We start from the raw sequence: 13,495 nt of genomic DNA on the forward strand, positions 1-13,495 counted from the left end.
CAAGCCTTTGAAACTAGGACCTGTAATTTGGGGGCAGGTTAGCCTTTGCTTCGGAAAATTTCTTCTCATTTTCTTAACAAACAAACCGTGCAGAATACAGTAGCAAAATACAACTTCAACTTTTCGGCTGTAACTGTCTTGGGAAGGTTGTGGTTAGGAGCAAACCTCGCGTACCGACTCAGTGCCTGATGCATTTGCGTGGGGGAAAGTAAATATCGCCTTCCTTTGAGATGCCCTTAGGTGATCCAAAATATTTAATAAAAGCTTCGGCTTGGAGAGCACCTTCTGTCAGAGATGTCTGTCGGCATTCGGCTTTGGCCCAATCCAGACATTGGCCTTGGGCTTGACGTGGTCGTGTCTTCAGTCTGCTTGGCTGATGCGCAGCTGTGGTGAGGGGGTCTGCTCTCAGCGTTCCTCTGTGGCACATAGAGCGGCTGTTGCCGGGGTTGAGGCTGTTTCCTTTTAGCTGAAGCCCCGGGGCCTGTTCCCCAAAGCGCACAGTCCCTCGGACTTGGAAATTGGGGTTTTGCCTCTATTTTGTTTCTGCGAGGGGCCAGCATCACCTGGCTGTCTTCGTGAGCGGATATGGGAAGTCTCCCGGGGATCTGCTTGTCTGATGCTGTGTAAGAGAACGGGGTGGCCCCTGCCCCTCCCCCAGCCATGGAGGAGCGTGTGCCTGCTTGGGGAGCCTGGGGTCTGGGAGGGAAGGTGTGCCAGCCCAGAAACCTGCTGCTGGCCGGCTCCTGGCCCTGCTGCCTCTGCTCTCCTGGAGTGTCCACCAGGCAGCTCGTTCTGCAGAGGTGGCTAGGGCAGAGCCCCGGTGCGTGGCTGGGTCCTTGGAAGCACATGCGAGTCTTTCACTGGTCCCCCCCCAGGGACATAAAGACAGACAGTTTGATACCTCTATATTTAGCACCAGTTAGGAGAGCTGGGGAAAAAAACAAGGCTGAGATTCCTCAAAGATAGTTAGCTGCCTACCGTTGGTTGAAAGGTTCGGAGGAAATAATTCGAGCTGCCTTCTGAGCTGGCTGGATTTTCTGGATAATTTCTGGCGTGGTTCACCGGCCACGTTTGGCTGAGGCTCTGGGAGAGGAGCTGGAAGTTCAGAGGCAAGAAGGAGGCGCTGGCTGGCGCATCACCCCCGGGCTCTGTCTGCCGGTGCCCCCTCCCCCCTCCTGCGTGGGTAGCTGCCATGGTAGAGAGTGTGGTGGGTGTACTTCTTCCAGCCTTGCAAGCACTTAAACATATGGAACTGTGCTTGGTAAGAGTCAGCACAAATCCCCCAGCTTAGCGACTAGGGGGCCCCCATTATTCAAGGCACTTTTGTGCACGCTGTGCCTTTGCAAATTGGCGGCGCTCTTACAGCCCTGCTGGGGAAGATGGACGCGCCTTGCTTTGTCCGCCCATTATGCTCCGGGTCTATAAAATCGGGGTGGGTGGAGAGCCCCCAACAGAGGGACCTTGTGAGAGGCAGACCCTGCTGGGGCGGGGGCTCTGGTTTCAAGGCAGAGGCGCTCCTAGCCCTGCCTGGCACCTTGGCGTGGCATGTGGTCTACTTCTTTCTCACCACAATACTGATTTGGGAGGGGGGTTGCCTGTGTGTGGTGTTGCTCTTCTGAGAGGTGGCCTTGGGAGGTGGCGGGGAGTGGTATGCAAATGCTGTCGCCTCCCTGAGTGATTTAATGGCGGTTCGGTGGAGGTTCCCAGAGTAAATCATTGCGTTCCTCCCCCCGGATGCACGGAACTTGGGAGGCGTGGGGCTTCTGCATGGGCTGCAATGCTGGGAGCCAACAGTGAGCGTGGTGGTTGCCATGATCCGAGGAGCCAAAGAAAGCCCTCCCTGGTTGGCGTGAAGCGCGGGAGGGTGGTCTCTGGGCCGGCAGGGCCCTGCCAGGGGCCTTGTTCCCGGATGGGACCCCCGGTTGTATGTGGCTGGGTAGCTCCTTTCTTCTTTCTTGGGTGTAAAATTGAAGGAAGATGGAGAGGGTACATTTCTCTTTGAAGCTGTGGGATCCAGCACACGCATCGCTCCCATCACGCTGGCACCAGAGTCAGCATCCTTGGATGGCAGTGGTACCACCAACTCTCCCCAGAGCGGATGAGTGGACTTGTAGAGTAAGAAGTTGTCTTAGAGCGTCTCCTCCGACAGCGTCCTCTGCAGGCTGGAGGACAGAGACTCAGGCCTGGGCAGGGACTTGCTCAGGGCCTCGTGGTGAACCCGTGTCAGATCGGGGCTCCTGGCTCACGCACTTTCTCCCTTTGTAGAAACTCCTCACCCAGCACCTTCTCCCCCTCCAAGAGGGGCCTTTCTGGTAACGGAGTTCTACTGTAGGGTCCTTTTGGGGACAGGACTCCAGGTAAGGAGCCCAAGGTCGTGCGAATGACAGCCACTTGGTGTGGCCAAAAGAGCAAACATCAACTCAGAAAGACAGGCGGCAAATGGTCCTGATGTTGGTGATGCTGGTGGGAGGTGATGGAAGCAGGTTCTTCGGAGGGCGCTGGCTGTGTCGCAGGCGCCATCCCGGCCTTTCCTTGTGTGAACACGGATGGGATGCTCACTCCTCTGGCAGGTGGTCCTCTCACTGGTCACAGTTTACAGATGAGACTGTTGAGGTCCAGAGATGCTAAGTAACTTGCCTGAGGCCACACAATGTCAGGAGTCCGGCCGGGCCCTGGTCTGTGCACAGACTGGTGTGGACGGACTTCCGGACAAGCCAGACTTACATTCCAAGGTCGTGTGTGGTTATTGAGCCCCTTCCCTGTGCTGTCTTTGCTGGGGGCCTTCGCTTCCTCTCTGCTGTCTCCCTGCAGCTGATAAATCCGTTAATGCGAACTAAGGTTGACAGCCACAGCAATCAAACAGGTCGGAGTCCGCTCTGCAGGCAACTAGGAATCCTTTAAATTCCGTGCCTCAAGGCATTAGAGGATTACGTTAAAGGGCGAGGCTTGGCAGACGGACTCCCCTGCGTTCCCTTTGCTCTCCCCAGTTCTTCCACTTTGGCGGCCCTCAGGATCAGGAGCAACGCCATATCCGCCCAATGTGCAGCTGACTGTGTGTCCGCGCCCTTTGCACGCGGATTTGACTGCACTGAGTCCGCAACACCTCCATTGGGGTGAGGACTTGTACTTGTCCCCTTTTACAAATGAGGAAACTGAGGCCCAGAGAGGTGCTGTGACTCCTGCGACGTCACACAGCCACAGAGGGATGGGGCATGGATGGGAACCCATGGTGTCCACCTCAGAGCCAGTGCTCTTGACTTCTACTGTCTCTGTGTTTGTGGGCGCTGAGTTTCGTGGGCAATTTATTGGATTTTGGGACTAATTTGGGCCCCGGGCAGTCAGGAATTGTGTCTCAAGTTGAGGGCAGAGTTGGGTCTTTTTCGAGAACCCTGTTGTGGGGAATTTTGGTCCCTCTCAAGTCGGCCCCCTCAGTCGAGAGCCCGGGGTGCAGCGGCAGAGAGGGACTCGCTGATTTGGGAGATGGAGCTGGCGTGGAAGCCCGTGGAGGGCCAACGTTTAAAAAGCAGGAGATGTCACTCTCATGAGCCAGGTTGCTGGCTTCTCTCAAGAAACTGGGAGATCTGGTCTAGTCCCCTGACCTCTCTGAGACTCAGTTTCCCCGTGTGTAAAACGGGCCCTGTCTTAGTCCATTCAGGCTGCTATGATGAAATCCCACACGCCGGGTGGCTTATAAGCCACAGACATTTATTTCTCCCAGTTCCAGAGACTGGGAAGTCCAGGGTCAAGGTGCCTGCGGGGTCGCATTCTGTGAGGGCCCGCTGCCTGCTCCATAGATGCCCTCCTCCCGCTGTCTCCTCACGTGGCGGGAGGGGAGGGAGCCCCCTCGGGCCTCCTATAAGGGCGCTAATCCCACCATGGGGCTCCCCTGTGCCCTGTCGCCTGCTATTACCAGGCCTGGGGGTCCGGCTTCAACATGTGAATTTTGAGGCATGCGGACGTGCAGCCCACAGCAAGCTCTGAACCCCCCTGCTGACCTCATACAAGGTGGGGAGCCCCGACGGTGTGAGGGGGGGGCTGTCCGGCACGGCCTGCGGTTTCTCGGGCGGGAGGAGAGCGAGAAGCGCTGGGTGGTTGGCTCTTTGCTGCGGCAGCCGCAGCTGTGGAGACAAGGAGACCGGACCCTTGGTGCCTGCCCAGCAGCTTCGCACTCTGGGGTTTCACTGGATTCTTGGGCGATGGCCTCGGGAGAGCTTAGGGGCTCGGAAGAGTCTCCAGACGGGGGCACCCAGGCTCAGAGCAAGGCAGGGACCTGCTTAAGACGACACAGTGGCAGGGTGGGGTCTCCTCCTCAAACTCCTGACTTCTGTCTCTCCTGCCCCTAAGGTGCCTCTGTGTCTTGGAGTTTTGCCTCAGTTTCCTCGCCCTCAGGCTTAGGTGCCTGTGCCCTCAGAGGCTTGCATTCTAGGGCAGGCTCCATGTGACAGAGAGAGACAAGAAACCAACAACTCTCCAAACGGGAACGTCCCAGACACTAGTTTATGCTCCTCATATTCAGTACCAGGCAGTGCAATGAGGAGTGACCGGGGGATCCAGGAAGACTTCCTGGAGAAGGTGGCATTTATCTCACCTGAGACCTAAATCATCCGAAAGAGCTAACACAGAGAAGGCTGTTCCGGGCAGAAGGAAGGCAGATCCTTGCGAGGTTCTTTGCACAGTGTCTGGCACACAGCAAGTGCTAGAGACATGCCCGGTCACTCGCTCATTCATTCATTCATTTGTTCATTCAACAGACATCTATGAGTCAGCGCTAAGCACGGGGACCCAGGAGGGAACACAAGAGCCTTATCCCCCATCCGAGGAGCTGTCATTCAGGCCGAGCAGGACAGTAATAAGACAACGGACAAACAAACGTAATTTAATGCCGGGCGGTGACAGCGCCTGGGGGAGAAAGAAAGCAGGGTCGCTGGGGGTCACTTTTGTTCTCCACGCAGGTGCCTGATTTTGCATCTTCCCACTCAGGGCAGCGTGGACCCCTGATGCCAGCTCCCTGCCCAGGGACGCGGGGAAGGAAGCCCAGGCCCTTTGGAGTTGACTTCCAAGGCCCGCTGGCGCCCACAGCGCCCGGTCCGCAGTCGAGGCGCCGGCCTGCCTTCCCCGACACCTGCCTCCTTAACCCATCAATTCCCTCTCCGGACGCTTCGGCCGCAAAATAGTTACATAAAAAATCAATGGAGTCCAGTCGGATTTGCTGTATTTTATTGCCGAGGGTGCTGGAGAGTCTAGCATCGCCCGGCGCTGCAGAGCCCGGCTGTTTGTGGTGTGAACCCGGGTGAACCCGTTGGGGGCCCTAACTCATGACGGCTGCGCCCGGCCCGGAGCCCAGTGCTGAGGAAGGGCGGCTGGTAAATAATGTCCGCTGTGTGCTCCGAGCCTCCCGCCAGGGCTCGTCATGCCTCGGAGCAGACTGGCGCGAAAAACACCGCTGTGGCCGCAGCCGGCGCCCCAGGGCTGGCTTGGGGGGGGGGGTCCCATCGGAGGGTCCCAGCTGCCCTTCCAGAGCCCTGCAGTGGGGGCTGGCCCTGCCTGGTTGGCGGCTCTCGGTATGCCCCCCCCCCCCCACCCCCGCTCCCTTCGTGTGCCGGGTTCTCTCGCCTTGGGTTCCGTTGTGTTGAGTATTTACATTCTCGGCCGGGGGCTTTTCCTTTCTGTAGTCGTGCCATCTGCTGCTGCCGCGGGCTGCTGGCTCTTCTGGGCGAGCTGAGGGGCCAGGTGAGCGGGGCTGGGGCTACCCCGGCCAGGGATGAGGGCCTGTGGGAAACCCGCCGGAGGGGGCGGCCAGGCGGGAGGAGACCCTGTTCTCCCAGAGTCTGCTCCAAAGGAGAGACTGGGCCGCGGGAGTGGAGGAGGCGGGGCACGGTGTGGATGCAAAATGTGGTTTTGCCAAAAAAGCTGTTTCTCGGGTGGCGGTGACTCGGAGCTTTTGCAGGCCAGCGGACGCTGCGGGCTGCCCTGGGCCCTCCTCCTGCTGTTTGCGGGTGTTTAAAAAGCGGGAGATGTCCGTGCTCAGGTTTCCTGCTTCTCTCGGGAATTTGGGAGATCTGGCAGGACTGGCTTAGCTCCTTGACCTCTCTGAGACTCAGTTTCCCTGTCTGTCAGTGGGCTCTGAAGTCTCCGGCGCTGATCTTCTTCCTTGAAGCCTGGCCCAGTCCGCTTCATTCTTCACGCCTGCCTTTGCTCATTGCGTCTGTGCTGTGACAGGTGCTCTTCTTGGAGCTGGCGATACGGCAGGGACCAGACGGGCCAAGGCCTCTGTCCTCATGGGGTTAGCATTACGAAGGAGGGAGACAGATTCTGAACAAAGTCCATGGCTGAAATGCCCCGTTTGTTGAATGGTGGTCAGTGCTGTGGAGAAGCATGAAGCGGGGGGAGCAGAGAGGGCGCCCTGGGGAGGGGCGTTTTGTAATTTTAAGTAGCAGAGTCAGGAAGGTGACCTGTGAGCAAAGACCTGTGGAGGTGAGGGAGTGAGCCAGGTAGCTGGTTTGGGGCAGAGTGTTCCAAGCAGCGGGAACAGCCAGTGCAAAGGCCCTGAGGTGGAAATGTGCTTGGCAGGTTCAAGGACAGAAAGCGAGGCTGGGCGAGTGAGTGAGGGGGCAGTAGTAGATGAGGCGACAGGGACCAGAGCCTGGGAAGGACTGTGGCTTGGACTCTGACTCACAGGAGCAGACATGCAGAGACCCACGAGGGGCTACTGCAATAGTCCAGGCGAGTGATGATAGTGGCTTGGACCAGAGTGGCAGCTGTGGAGGTGAGAAGTGGTGAGATTTGGGATGTAGTTGGAAAGTTGCACCACGGGATTTGTCAGTAGATAGATTCATTCGGTAAATATTGGTGCCCACTGTATGCTCATCACTGTACTTGGAATTGGGGCCAAATCAATGTTTGTTAGCAATGAAATTAACAAGCAGAAGTTACATCTGTGACTCGCCCTTTTGCCTTGCGTGTGCTCTTCCCGACAGCCCTGGCGAGAAGGTTGGGGTGACTGAGCCTGCGTTTCTGCGTCTGTGAGACAGATATGACAGTACATCGTTAACTAGAAGAGAGTTAGGAGGACCCAACAAGACCATAGATGCAAAATGCTTATTAGCGCCGCGCCTGGCATGTCCTGAGAGCTCAGTCACTTGGCGGTTATTAATACCGTGTCGGACAGCGGAGGCAAGCAGGGCTCCGCTGCACGGTTCGCTCCTGGAAACACAGCTGGTGGCGGTTGGATTTGAACTCTGGTCTCTCAGACTCAGTTTGGTGTTCGTTCTTCTTGCTGGAACCGCTCATATGAAAAGAAAAAAATTCTTCCTGTGTTGGTGATGTAATGATTCTAGCACGGTTGATTTTCGTTTGCCGGTGCAGGTGTAGTTGCTTTATTTAGCAGACGTGTAAGTGAAAAGTTGTGTGTCAATCAAATTCTATTTTCTCCATAATTGCTACGGCATTTGAGAGTTGTGTAAATTCCGTCCCACCCTGTGCTGGCCGCGGCTCCTGGTATGTTGCTTGTTATTTTCTGCACCCTTTAAATTGGGCATCACCAAACTGGCCCACAGACTAAATCTGGCCTTCCACTTGTTTGCGTAAATAAAGTTTTATTGCAACACACCTATTTGTTTACATGCTGTCTATGGCTGCTTTCTCCCAACAATGGCAGAGGTGAGTAGTTGTGACAGAGATCGTGTAGCCTGCAAAGCCTGAATAAATTACCTACGATCTGGCCCTTTTAAAGACAAAATTTGCCTTCGGTGGTGAAGCAGGGAACGCTCTGTAAATGTGTGTTTACAGTACTTTGTGGTCAAGAACAAGTACCCCTTCAATGTCAAAAAAATCATCCAGCTCCTCTGAGTGAGAATTGTGGGTTTCGTATCTCTTGGTTGAAAAAGAAAAACGTATTGATTGAAAGTTGCTGTCAATTCAGTACAGCTTTTGAACAAGTGGGTTTTGGTAATTACAGTAGCATTTATGTAACATTTTAAAAATAGTAGCACATGTGTGTCGAGATATTTTTACTCTGCAGGCAAAGCTCGATGGCTCACAGCTCAGAAGACCCCTCATAGGGGATGCTGCTGGAGGGAGCTGGTGTTAAAGAAATCCACTGGTTGGTTATTTTATAGTCGGAATGACTCCCATCAATCAGTGTCTTTTATGACCTTGGGTTTTTTCTTTTTGGGTTGTTTTAAAGATGAACATAGCCTTCTCTATGTTTATCTGTAACACCCAGGTCTGTGATATTTTAAGTTTCCAATGCTAAGATTTTGGGTGCATTCTTGGAGATAATGTGCCAAATGCAAGAGTATGTCACTGTATTCATCTGGATTCTTATAGTTGCAAGGGAAAAAATTGAGAACTTACTGGTCTCTGGAGCTGGGAAGTTCAGGGGGGAAATAGCTTCAGGCATAGCTGGATCCAGGGGCTTAACACTCCTAATGAGAGCTTCTGCTGTCTCCCTTTGTCTCTTGGTTCTCTTTCCCCTTTGCCACCTAATTCTCAGACAGGTGTTCTCCACCTGATGGCAAAACTGGCCACAGTCAGCTCCAGGCTTTCCTCTGACCAGCAGAAATTGAATGTCCCTTTCCTAATTGTCCCAGCAGGGACCTCAGGACTGACTTTTGCTGGACTAATTTGGGTCATGTGCTGACCCTCAACGAGAGACTGCGGCTGTGGGGGTGGAGTCCTGTGTCTGATCGCCACACTTAAGTCAGAGACTAATCTCTGAGCTGGAACTGGGAGCATGTTGCCAGAAAGAGAGGGAAGAATGATTCCCCAAAGGAAAATCCGGTGCTGCCGCCAGAGGGGAGAAGCAGTTACTGTGACAGCCTACCCAGTAAGGTGGGGGAACCGGCCCCCAAGCCTGAGCTCTCTCTGTGGAGTGCCACCTCTGGTGCCCCTCCCCCAGGGGCTGGGCCCGCGCTCCCCCTGCCACCTCTCCTGAGGGCTCTGAGGCTGCTGGTGGACCCCTGGGGCCTCTCTGTTGTGTGCATGACCTCTGAAACTCCAGTCCAGCAACTTCACACGCATTTGGGCTGCTGTGGTTGAAAACTTGGAATATTTGGAATATAATCTGCTAATATCTATGAAAAGAGAACTTGGGCTTTGACTCAGCAATGCCATTTCTGGAAAATCTATATTTTCTAGAAATAAAAGCGCCGCCAGGTAAGGCCGTGTGTCCAAGAACATTTCTAACGGTGTCTCCCTGGTGGTGAAAGAGAGAGAACCTGCCGGCCCGTAGTAGGGCAGACCTTGACTAAACAGCGGCATTTGCACGCGGTGGGCTGCCAGGTAGCTGTTAGAAAGGATGCTGGACCCCTGTCTGTGGTCCTGGAGCCATGACCGTGGCTTCTCGTCCAGTGAGAAGAGTGAGTTCGTGGTGACTTACATTGTCCAGTGCTGTTTTAATAAAAACAACCAACCCAGAGCCCCGTGTGTATAAAATAGCTGAGGTTCATACAGTGCGTCCTGCACACCAGGCACAATTCTAGGTACTTTACACACGTGAACTCATCTAAGACTTCCAACAAGCCTGGGAGGGGTGTGGGTGTTATTGTTACACCCACTTGAAAGAAGGGGAAATCGAGGCACTGAGAGAGTAACCAAGCTTAGGCAGCGAATGAGTGGTTGGCGCAGCTGGGGTTTTAATCCAGGTGGTGTGGTTCTTCACCACCACTCGGCTGCTCCTCAAACGTGTGTGCGTGCGTGTGCACGCGCGTGCACACACACACATGCTTTTATATTATTTTGTTAGTGTCGAAAAGCTGTGGATGGACTACTGGCCTCAGTGCAGGGATGAAGGGGGCGGTGCTGGTGGAGTCGTGGGGAAGGGGTGGAGCAGTGGAGGGAATCTGGAACGTGTGCGGCATTTTAGCCCCTACAATGCTGGTTTCTAAGGAGCGAGCCCGGCCGTTTCCCTTAGCGTTTCTGGGCGCCTGTTGGGGCTGAAGAGGATGCCTTGGGGGGCCCTCTGAACTCGCTGCTGTGCTTTGCTGGAGCTGGGGCTGCGTGCACGGAACTCGGGTGACCAGGCGGAATGCTGCCTGGTGGTTCACTGCGGGAAAGCAAGCCTGGATATGGGGCGATGGGCATCTCTGTTCAGAATGGGTTCATCAGTGAGTGACAGAGACTTAAAATAGTGGTGGCTTAAAAAGCAGGAGTTTCTTTTTTTCCCCAAGTCAGATTCTGGAGCCATGTAGCCCAGAGCTGTAGGCTGGCTCTGTTATGGACTCTTGCTCCCTTCTGCCATTTCAAGGTTGTGGTCTTTGTCCTCATGGTCTAAGATGGCAGCTACAGGTGCAGCCATTTCATCTCCATTCCAGGCACCAGGATGGGAGTGCAGACAAAGAAAGGATGTGCAGCAATTGTCTTTTACGAAAGGTTCCTAGAAGCGGTCCCTTGATGCTTCCACTTAGATCCCATTGGCTGTGACTAAGTCACAAGGCCACATCTAGCTGCAAGAGAGTCGGGGAAGTGCAGTCTTTATTTTAGGTTGCTAAAAATTGAGTTGTGCTCCTGTGGAAGAGGGAGAGAGTGGTCCCCGGGGGGTATGTCGTAGCTGTGACAAATGCCTAAGCAGGGACAGCTCAGCATCTGCGGAGAAGATGTGAGCCGTCAGGATCTTCTCTCGTCACACTCTTGTCTTAGCGTGTGTGAGCATGGCTGTGATTTTATTCTTTCTTCTAGGGTGGGGCGTGGGGACATGTTTTTCTGGCTGCCAGGAGGAGAAAGAAAGAAGTTTGGTGAATGCATAACACTATCTGTCAAAGATACAAATATGGTTTATAAAACATTAGCGGTAAGTCTGAAGTCCCTTTTGAACAATTTCATATCCTTCCAAAAGGTGACCACTCTTATCAGTTTGCCGTGTATTTTTCCCTGTAGGAAATATGTACATAATATAACATAAAGTTTTAAATTTATTCTTAATACATATACATCTTGTCTCGTCTCCAATATCCATGTACATACAGAACTATTTCATTTTTTTATTGAGGTCATAATAGTTTATAACATTGTGAAATTTCAGTTGTACATTATTATTTGTCAGTTATTATATAAATGTGCCCCTTCACCCCTTGTGCCCACCCTCCACCCCCTTCCCCCCAGTAACCATTTATCTGTTCTCTTTGTCCATGTGTTTATCTTCCACATATGAGTGAAATCATGCAGTATTTGTCTTTCTCTGTCTGGCTTATTTCACTTAACGTAATACCCTCAAGGTCCATCCACGTTGTTGCGAATGGGATGATTTTGTCTTTTTCATGGCTGAGTAGTATTCCATTGTGTGTGTGTGTGTGTGTGTGTGTGTGTATACCACATCTTCTTTATCCATTCATCAGTCGGGCACTAGGGTTGCTTCCACGTCTTGGCCATTGTGAATAATGCTGCAGTGAACATAGGGGTGCATAAGTCTCTTTGAATTGTGGATTTCAAGCAGAACTATTTCATTTTTTGAATTGCTGCCTAGTGTTCCATGGCATGGAAACATCAAGGTGTATTTAGTGATTTTTCATGGCCTCATAAGGTGCAGGATTCCCTGGACATAGGAAAGGGCTTCAGAAGGATTTGCCAATGTCCATCCCACCCACCAGGGACACTGCAAAGAGATCAGCGCACAGGCAGGATCTCCAGACATTTGAGGAAAGCCAGGGTGTGACCAAGGGACAGCAGATGGAAGAGCTGACGCCTGAGGAGGTGGAGTTAGCAGAGACGCGGGGGTGATGCGGGAGGCGAGGACCTGTGGCGGCTCCCCGAGCGTCCATTCCCAGTGGCTCCAGCTGTGGACGATCCCCAAAGGGCTGCGATGCCAGCCCATCGACTCCTGGCATTTCTCCAGATTCTGGGGGCTTCGCTCTTAGAAACGGGCCATCCTCCGCTTCTCCAGTCTGTGCCCCTGTCTCACTTAAACACATTTGCTTCTAATGCAAAAGGCTGTCTGGAAGCACCATGAATTTAGCATGAAATTTTTATTTCCTTGTGATATTTTTTTTCCTCCCTCCACCCCCCAACCCCACGCTCAGCCCAGTTTAAGTGTTTTTCTCTGAAATCCACAGGCAGAGCTGTTCAGAGGATCTGCATATTTCAGGAGGAAAGGTGCTGGGGTGGGGGTGTCGGTCTTGCTCCTCCACCAGCTTCATTCGCACAGGCTCCCAGGTGGCCTCATTTTCCTGCTTGATCATTTTGCCTGTCATCTTGGATCGTTTTGTCAGGGCAACTAAATGCTGCTTCTGTCTCTCTGCAGCGTAGAGACGGTGTGAGGGGAAGGGGCCGGAACTGCTTTCTGAGCCGCCGTCCTCTCATCCCTCAGTTTGCTTTGTGAAAGTTTTGGGTGAGCGTTGCGTGAGGGATGAGCTTCTGTAGCACTTACTGTCAGCTTTCTCTCTCTTGCCGCCTAATTATATGCTGTTTGCTCCTCTCCCAGCTGCTTTCCTCTCTCTAACTCTTTCAAATACATCATTAAAATGAAGGGCATGAACTCAGACAGCAGACTGCCAGGGTTCGAATCCCAGCCCCGTCGCTTGCTGGCTCTGTGACCTCGGGTGAGTTACTTGGCCTCTCTGTGCCATAGGCTTCTCATTTGTGAAATGGGAGAGCTCCTCCTACTCCTTGGGATGTTGTCAGGGTTGAGGGAGGTGTTGTGTAAGGATTCAACACACAGCTCGAATTCACTTGGGTCTTTAATACATGTTTGTGCTGCTTTAATCCTCTTCTCCGTTTGTTGAGTGTTTAATTGGACACCCACTATGTGCCCTGGGGTGCGTTTTTGTGGGCTTTTTCATCTCTGTTCATACACTACTTTATATCCAAATTCTGTCGTATGATAGTGATAGTTTGCTGTTTTTCCTTCCTCTGAGAATAACACCCTCGTGTTCTTTTGGGAACCACAGCTCCCGGCTGAGAGACCACGTGGTCTGGGTATTGCTGACTCTCTCCTCCTCCATGGGTGGGCTCCTGGCTTGTGCCTGACCAATCAGAGCTTCTCATCTCCCAGACCTCAAGGATTGGATCAGCCTGGGCACATGACCCAAGCTGGGCCAATGAGAGGCAGCCCTGGGGCGTTTGTTGCCACGTTGGGGAGGAGGCCCTCCTTTTCTGTTGCACTTGCTAAGCTGGTAGGATGTGAGCCTGGATGTATGCGTTATCATTGCTGTGTAACAAGTTTCCACACACTGATGGCTCACAACAGCACACCTTTATTATGGGTCAGGGTGTGAGCTGGACACGGGTCAGCTTCTGCTCCCGGATGTCTCACAAGGCTGCATCCAAGATGTTAGCCAGAGCTGGGCTCTCATCTGAGAGCCTGACTGGGAAAGGATGTGCTTCTGTGTTCATGTGGTTGCTGGCAGGATTCTGCTTTCATGGGCTCTTGGACCAAGGGGCTCAGTTCCTTGCCGTGCAGCTCTCTCCATATGGCAGGTTGCTTCCTCAGAGCAGTAAGTGACCATCTCTAGTGACCAATCACAGAAGTGACCTCCCTTCAACTCTGAGGTGGTAGATAGGT

At 53.3% G+C, this 13,495-nt stretch overlaps 1 protein-coding gene across 1 annotated transcript in view; it reads left to right on the forward strand.

Annotated features, from left to right (window-relative positions):
* TMEM132B (transmembrane protein 132B) overlaps window positions 1-13,495 on the forward strand; it is a 355,698-nt gene that overhangs the window by 1,296 nt on the left and 340,907 nt on the right. The gene's annotated exons all lie outside the window — the stretch shown is intronic.

The sequence above is a fragment of the Equus przewalskii genome, chromosome 7 (assembly GCF_037783145.1).
Source record: "Equus przewalskii isolate Varuska chromosome 7, EquPr2, whole genome shotgun sequence".
Classification (NCBI taxonomy): domain Eukaryota; kingdom Metazoa; phylum Chordata; class Mammalia; order Perissodactyla; family Equidae; genus Equus; species Equus przewalskii.